Source organism: Pleurodeles waltl, chromosome 3_1 (assembly GCF_031143425.1).
Source record: "Pleurodeles waltl isolate 20211129_DDA chromosome 3_1, aPleWal1.hap1.20221129, whole genome shotgun sequence".
Classification (NCBI taxonomy): domain Eukaryota; kingdom Metazoa; phylum Chordata; class Amphibia; order Caudata; family Salamandridae; genus Pleurodeles; species Pleurodeles waltl.
The window spans coordinates 192,053,051-192,059,982 of NC_090440.1; the positions used below are offsets into that span (position 1 = coordinate 192,053,051).

General features: G+C 44.1%; 1 protein-coding gene across 1 annotated transcript in view; it reads right to left on the minus strand.

The window, feature by feature from the left end:
- The window catches only part of LOC138283927 (pneumococcal serine-rich repeat protein-like), a 128,644-nt gene extending 123,217 nt beyond the window's left edge, over positions 1-5,427 (minus strand). The window contains exon 1 of the mRNA XM_069222158.1: positions 5,247-5,427. The gene's annotated coding sequence lies outside the window, so the exon portion shown is untranslated. The remainder of the gene's footprint in view (positions 1-5,246) is intronic.
- Between the last annotated feature and the right edge of the window lie 1,505 nt (positions 5,428-6,932).

The following is a 6,932-nucleotide window of genomic DNA, read 5'->3' on the forward strand; positions in this document are numbered from 1 at the left end:
AGCGTTATCACGCGCTGTCCTTGCGCTCTCCGCACTAATGGATGCATTACTAAACGTATAGTGACTGAAAGAAATAAGGTTGGGCCCAGAGGGACCCCGTGTCTATCACCGTATGTAACTACGGATATACTATTTGACCAATACTTACGAGTACGGCAAGCCGCATAGTGCCAAAGACAGGAGCACTAGCCACAAAATATGGCAAGACTGACTATTTACATTGGAACCAATGCTATATTTTAGGGGCTACAGCAGCCCTAGTGAAACTATTCTTCATCCAAGTCTGAATCTATGAGCCTTGAAAAAGTCCGCTAGGACGAAACACGTGTTGGCTGTTGTCTGTTCTTGGATTAAACACTCCTTGCAACTCTACTCATTTTGGACTATATATTTATTATAGAGACTCAGAGTGCCCTGGTCCCTGTTTCTTTCTCATAATTAAAAGTTTGCTGTTACTTTCTCTTCAAGAAAGATTGGGTAGATTTGGGCAGGAGCGAGGGCCTTGACCCAGTGCTGAAGGGCGTTAATTTATTACTAAACAAGGACGTACTGTGAGACCTGAAAGTAGCATACCAGGAGGCAATCACAAAAAGACCACAGTGAATAAATAGTGCTATGTTAAAAAAGAGTAAATAAATGCACTGACAACATAGTGAGGCATGGCCTCTCTTGGGTGTGTCTGTAAAACTGACGTTTGATCTTGAATTTTTGTCCTAAATTTTGACACTTTGTCCTGAATTTTTGTCCTGAATTTTGACCGTTTGTCCTGGATTTTTTACAGTCCTGTCCAGAATTTGTCTCAATGCCAGGTGGTCACCCTAGGTGCAGTCCTAGAGGGAGCCCTAAGAAGGGGCGCTACACAGAAGATAGTTAGAGTGGTCATACAGACACTAGTGCCAAGAGACCCTCTGGTTAGGGTTAGCGCTGAGTCCTATAAAAGGTCACGTAGCATAGAATGGAATACAGTAGAATAGATTAGAATGTGCAGCACAGAGCTGTAGATGGGGAAACAGCTGTAGTGGGTGAGAAGGTGGCACCTACAAGTCGAACCTGGAGAGAAATTTGAGTAGAGGAGACCGGAGATTTGAATGGTAAAAGAAGAGGAATATAATGGGATTGAGAAAGGGGCATCCAGGATAATATAAAAGATAAAAGTCAGGAAGAAAGATCACGAATGAGCAGAGTGGACACCTCACTCCATGTCATCATGCACACCGTCCAGTCCTGGGTTTTAATATGGCACCCAAATGCATTCGGGGTGTTATGGTCTCAGTTTGTTTCCTTTGAGCTAAATACACTAACACACTTGATACCAGTGATGTATGGGCATAAAACCCAAGAGTGGGAGCCATGCCAGTGGTGACATGGAGTGAGGTGGTCACTAACAAGGAGAATATCGGTTCACGAGGGATTCACTGAAGAGTGAGATGGTCTTTCATTCCCTAAGATGCAGCACCACCTCACTCAACTCTCCAATCAATAGTGACCAGGACAGAAATCACCCCTGTGTAACACAGGCACCAGGAAGAGCCCTGCAAGCTGATGAAGGGCCGCAAAGGGACTAGAAGGTGGCAAGGTGGAGCTGTACAATACAGAAACTGATCTGTTTCACAGCCCGGTGATGCCGCTCCAAGTCTTGTAAATTACCTGCAGGTCACAGGCTTAATGCCCGACAGGACGTTCTAAGCCGCCCAGCCTTAGTTAAGCCAAAAACATGAGCACCATTACGTTCAGTGTCAATAATACTTATATTCAATTACCCAATACTTTTCGAGAACATTTCTCTGTGCTGCTCACTGTTTATTGTTCAGTGAAATAGGCTTCATTTTTTCCTCTCTTCTTAAACAATAAATAATCATTGCTCTTTGCACAGAGGACGTCCTCAGCAAAATACTTAACCACAATGTTGTCCATATTCACAAAAAGAACATTAGGATCGAGAAAAACGAAAACAATCATGTTTGGAGCCAGCCCACTTCAATTCACCAATTTATGAAAAGGGATCTTTTCTGGCATGGACTGTTTCGACAGCTAAAGCGGCTCAGTGAGTCGTGCACCAGTCGCAAAGCATCTGAGTGACATATAGTTTACAGGTTGAAATCCTGAGTTCATCTTTCCAAGACAGATATGAGTACAACTCATTTATCTTCAGTAAGGACTATTTTTAGAGCTACTATGTCAACTCAGTTTGTGATGTGCAGTGCATAAAGGTCAGTGCTGTACTGTTATAGACCCATGAGCTAAATACATGGAAGATATGTGTTTCAAGGTGGACATTTTTATCAACATGTGTCCACTAAGGGGAGAGAAGACAAACGTTACAGAATGAATAGAAAGGGGTCCATGATGATGTTTGGAAAGTAAGCTAATGCAGTTGAAACTAAGGGTGGGTGGAATGTTTCATTCTGCCCACAGCATTGGTGGAGTTTGGTGACTTATGGAGTTCTGGCCAAATTCCACCAGAAGTATTTTCCTGCGAGGCTCCAGAAATGTGAGCTGGTGAGTCCGAGCATGATTTTGACATCTCCAAGCATGATTTTCTTAAGCAAGTGGTTGCAAGTGGTCGCGGTCAAAAGGCTGCTTCTCGAGTAGATTTGCTGCTGCTCTAGTAGATTTTCTACTTCAGCAACAGCAACTCAAATTGACACACGGTCTTGTGCAGTGCAACTCTACGGAATCTCGCTGGCCTTTTATGCAACTCTGCAGCTTTTCAAGGAGTCACATTCTGCAACTTCTGCTCACTCCTAGTTGAAATGAGCAAGATAAATAAATTGCTTGATTCAGTTCACCAGATGGCTTCATTGTCAACGAAGAGCTCAATAAATTCACATAGCTAGCTCCTTTGGCCTCCTGGAGCAACCACATATCTCACTATCACCAAGATGGGACTCCTACACATTGTAACCCTCAGTGTTGTTTGTAATATACTCCTTATATTGACTTCCACACTTGTATGATTCTTTGCCGGCATAAAATATGTGTGATTTTAAGTTCTACGATGCCGTACATTGGGCTGAGTAGCACTGTAAAAGAAATGTAAAAAATTTTTTTTAATTTTTTTGTATAATTACTCAGATAGATGGATGTATTTGATGTTCTTCCATTGAAGGCATGTCTATTATACACAGGGATATGAAAACTCAAAAACCTGCCTTGAAATCACAGTTTGAGTCTTGAGCACTAGTGAAGAGACAACAAGCTGAGTGTTTCCCTTCATGGTACTGACATCTAGGTGTTAAGGTCACGCTAGCCTCAGCCTTCATGAGACTCGAAAAAGGAGTGCTGATTGCCTTTTAAGTGTGGTATTTGTGTTGGGTCCAGCTGGAAGTAAAAATAAAAGAATTCCTTCATTCCCAGTAGGTTGCTGGTCTGCCCTCAAAGTAGACAAAGTGCTTGCACTGCTGAATGTGTTGTCATATCTGCAAATTACACTGGGACAAAGTCAACATTTTCAACACCTTGTCAGGGGTATTAGTGCTATAATAATGCAAATGCAATTTCCCTAGGGTGGTCTGGAACCCAGATCCAATTCAGTAATAGCTGCCAAAGTCAGGAAACAGCTGGATCTTCCTCATTTCCTGCACTGGATGTAGTGCTAGTCCCCTACTATATTGCAGAGAATATAGACCTTATAACAAAAATATTACAATTACTCCTACAATATGGCTACTACATCATAAAGTAGTTAATATGGAATTAGAAATAGTTCACTTATATATTTTCCTAAATTATGTAGTTATAGGTGATATAATGGAAGCGAAATATTTTGTTTTATTAATGACTTCAATATATTGAGGAGGGTGTAAACAGCAGACATGCTTGCAAAAGTACACCTCAGAGCAGGGGGCTTCAAACTGTGGGGCGAGCCCCTTAGAGAGGGATTCAAATTATCCCAGGGGAGGGGGTTGCCTGGCTGTGGCCAAAAGAAGCATTATGCTGATAACAGAGCTTTGTTTTAAGCTGAAAACATGGGCAGCAGTAAACCGCTCTCTAATGGGCCACCATTAACATGTTTTGTCATTTATATCCAAGTTGGGAGTGTGTGTCAAAAGGGAAGGGACTCCAAATGCTCTTCAAAAGCCCCACCCACAACCCCCAATAATCACACTGGATACTTGTATGCATTAGTAAGGCCTGCTTGACCAGAAAAGTTTGTTTACGCTATAAAACCAATTAAATACACGTGAGAGAGGGGCTATGGAGAGATGACAGGCACAGATAGACAGTGATGGTGTGGGAATAATTGAAAAGTCCCATTAAAGATTGCCGTATCCTGGTGCACTGTGAGGTCATTGTTTACCATGCTTTAAACAGGCACACAGTTGAATATATAATTAACACGTGTTGTAGAACGCATTGCGTTTGGCATTTTTCCCCCAAATTTCCTATGGGGGCGGCTGACAAAATTTGACAGGGCTGCGTTCGGTTCCCACTCCGGCCATCATGTTCTATCCAAAAATACTCACGGATTTCCCTCGGGGCTAGACATGATCACTTCAGGCTGGCAATCACGTAATTAGAAAATGATATTTATAACGCAGTCTTCATAACACAATCTTGTATCCACAAACAAGCGAATACAAGAAACTGAAAATATATGTTTGACATTGAGTTTCAAACAAGCGTAAATGTTGCTCAAGGAGCAACGACAAGGCAGCCATAAACCTCAAAATTCATGTCAAGCATGCTGGAAATTCTGGAATAGTCCGCGAGACACTGCGCCCCAATTGTTCTAATCCACCTTCTCTGCTCAGTGCAGACCACAAGCCTGCACAACACAAGATGCATCACACTCGCCTGTGATGGGCGACGAAGTACTTGTGAAGTGCCCTCTAGCACAGTCATGAACCACATGTAACTGGCCCCTATGTACAGCTCCCATTACTCAGGCGCTCGCCTTTACCGAAAGCCACTAGAAGTTGAGTTATGCCCTATGTGCTTGCCAAACACAACAAATGTTAACATAAACTTTTCCTTTTACGAACGGTATTCCAAAAATAACGGCACTAAAGTGTTTTTATAGCGCGAAGACGCGGGAACTTCACATGAGTACCAGTTATGTTACACAAGCATTTCTTAAGCACGGGAGAGTACATGAATTGGCCAGAATCACAGGATGTTGAGCTCGTGCTGGGACTCGAACCGGGTTCTACGGTCGGTAGAGAAGGCCCTAACGCCACATCCTCTTAGCACGTTGAAGGCGCGCTGGGTTTATAGCTTAGTCGGTGGTTTGCACTTCACCTTACCGTGTATTTCGCCTTCCCTTTGCTGTACCGTAGTCCTCACTGGATGTCCCTTGTCCCTTGCAGGGTGTCCTCCCTGCCGCAGGCGTGGCTGCTCTGGTCTGCCTCTCCCAGGCCGGCAGGTGCTTATATAACAAGGGCGAGGCCTGGGAGTGAAATACTTTGTATGCGAGATGCCCTTTCTCTCTCTTCACACACGTCAACCCCCAGGGGCCCTCGAAGCGCCAGACTACCATCCACTGGAATTTTAGGTGTTTCTAAGCTTAACATTTTTAAAACTTACTTTAGTTCCTTCTTCCACAAGTGGGTCCCTACGTCACGACGTATTCATTCAGGTTGATGTGATGACACGAGAGGCGTCAGCGTTAGTCAGTGAAAGGTTTTCTTCGTCATATGACACAAAACGCGTTGTCTTTGCAGCGAAGGTCCTGTTTTTCGACGCTCAGCCACCCGGGCTATGATAACATATAAGAAACACAAACATTTTAAATTGTCCCAGTATTGGACATGCGCACCTTCTCATGCGCACACATGCAACGCTATGTTGGGGGAAATAAACAACGGGCCAGAAGTATGGAGAACAGTTACAGCGCGGAACAGGTTGTCTGCAAGTGCAGTCGTTTCTGGAAATCGGAATTATTTTAAGGATACTTCTCTCCAGCCATCAATAGTGCAGAGGCACCTGCCCAGAGGCTTAAGGGCCCCTCTGCACCCAAATCACGGGTGCATAAGGGATTGGGACCTTTTTCCTTGCTTGCATTACTGCCCATCCCAGCTTTGCTACGCCACTGGTTGACCTCGGTTTGTATCAGGGATGTTTGTTTATGTCTTTATCAGAAAATGGCTGGCTATGGGACCATAAACCATAGTTTTCTCATGTTTTTTCCCTCACAACCGCTACTACACAACTGTTCAAATTATTGTAGATAACAGAATGCGGAACACAACACGAGCCTGTCTTCTGTCAACCTCGATATACATTCATGCAAGTAAACGAGTGACTTCGGTCATAGTAAGCGCTATCATTTACAGCGCTATGACGCTAAAGGCCGGACAGCGCTCTTGCTAAAAAGAAATCGAGCATTATTGACTGCATATGAAGCCCAGCTGCCACTTCTCTTTCTGCTGGTTTCCTTCCAGAGCATGGGCGAAGGAAGTGTGGTGGATGTGGGGGATGTATCCCCCCAGATTTGGGAGGATGGGGACACGGGGGACGAAGGTGGGGGGGACAAGGGGACAAAATAATTTCCCCTCTCATATCTATTATTCAGAGGGCCTTTAGCGCACAAAAGCACAAAAGCGCTACTTATAATAGCCCTGTTCCGACCATCCTCCAAGCTGATGGTAACAGAATGAAGGTGAGTCCAGAGGCCCCCTGTGCCCTCTGCCCTTTTGTCCTGTTCACAGCTGTGGGCATTAAGGGTGCTCATAAGAGCAAAGGGCATGAGGAGGAGAAAATAGTTTTGGATGATTACTGTCAGCATCACCTGCTGCCTTAAAGAGGAGCACTGCAGGATGCCTTCAAGAGGAGCTGCAAGACAATGAGGAAGATCTAAAGAGGAAACAGAGTCCCACTCACCCTGATGCATGCAGGCTAGAAAGGAGAATCTGAAACACAATATTTGTATTTGCCTAAGATCACACCAGTTGGTGAAACAGTGAAGTCGAGATTGAGCCCAGATTTTACTC